The sequence below is a fragment of the Limulus polyphemus genome, unplaced genomic scaffold, assembly GCF_000517525.1.
Source record: "Limulus polyphemus unplaced genomic scaffold, Limulus_polyphemus-2.1.2 Scaffold6169, whole genome shotgun sequence".
NCBI classification, from domain to species: domain Eukaryota; kingdom Metazoa; phylum Arthropoda; class Merostomata; order Xiphosura; family Limulidae; genus Limulus; species Limulus polyphemus.
Genome location: NW_013671779.1, coordinates 43,298 through 44,764, shown reverse-complemented (window position 1 = coordinate 44,764; position 1,467 = coordinate 43,298).

Sequence of the window (1,467 nt, the reverse complement as noted above, 5' to 3'; positions counted from 1 at the left end):
AACAATACGTCTCTCTCTGACTGCAGTTCAATTACTCATTACCTACACACACATTGATTCCGTCACGTTGTGACCATCTTACATATACCAGACTACCCTATATCTAGTAATCTCCCGACTATTCCCGAAGGTTCGAGAGAAGGAGTGGTGTGATATAGTCACGTGACCTCGCTGACGAAACATGACGTTTTTCTAGCTTTAGCCAATCAAACACAAGATTGACAAATGACTATTGCGTTCGCCTGGGAAAATTGGCAACAGGTGAAGGTCATTTTTCATTAATTTCTAGTCCTACAATACTGTAAGAATAAAGAGATTATAGTGGTCAAAACTAAACACTATTAAAGACAACTAAATTCTGGAAATACTATATCCAGTTTAAATACTATAGACAAAAGGCTGTAGAAAGTTTAACAGTTACGATAGTCATGGCTACCAAAAAGCTAACGAACAGAATTTCGCTAAAAAAACAATTTAAGCACACTCATTGCATTAAAAGTCTAACGAGCATTACATTACAAAACTTTGCTAAAAAATAGTACACCCGTTGCACTAAAATGTATAAAAGCAAGTCTATAGTTAATATTGTTACGTCCCTGATCGTTTGTTAATTTCCCGTAAAAATTCCTTCCGAAGAACTTCAGCGATACAAGTCCTTTCTTAAATAAAACTAGTTTATTTTTTCTCAATACAACTTTGCAATACACTTAATTTCCACAATCACTTTAACTTAAACATACGGTATAATTCACAACGATTCACGCACTTTACTTCGGGTCACTACCGCTCACTTGACTCGATTATCTGTCTCTATATCTCCCTATCTGCCATTCTATCTCCGTTCGTTCGTTCGTTTGTTCCTGGCAGTTATTTAGATTTAAAAATAATTATTTCCTAAGAAATAATTACTAATCTGGGGTGCTCGAAGATTAAACAATCCTCCTTCACCCCGCTCGTGGTCTAGGAATATGGGCTTAACTTGAGAAAATAGGAAATTAATGCAGACGAGGTATGTAATTTCAAAAAGGTCATCAAGAGAGTAACTGTAGACAATAACAAGTGAAGAGCAAACTAAACTAAACTTAACGGCCGATATTGGACAGATGGTCCATCAGGGCGGCGGGGATCTAAAAATTCTATGCCGAGAATTTAATGTGGGGGAAACGGGAGTACCCCGAGAAAACTCACTTTCATTGGTAACGAATCAGTCGTTACCAGTGCCCAATTAGCGAGAAGAAGTAAATAGGGAAGGCAAAGTGAAGTCTGGTGCTGGGGGTGGATTAGCTATTGAATCTGTTGTGGAGTCTCCTGGTGTTCGCCATGGTTTTAAAGTGGCTCACTTTCTGGTACCAGGCATGTGGTAGAGGCGTGGAGTCCTCGGTGTCGTTGGTGAGTGAGCGGAAGGCACAGAAAGGTTCGTCAAATAGGTAGAAATCGGGGAGGTGTCAATTACTAGGGCGTTTGGTG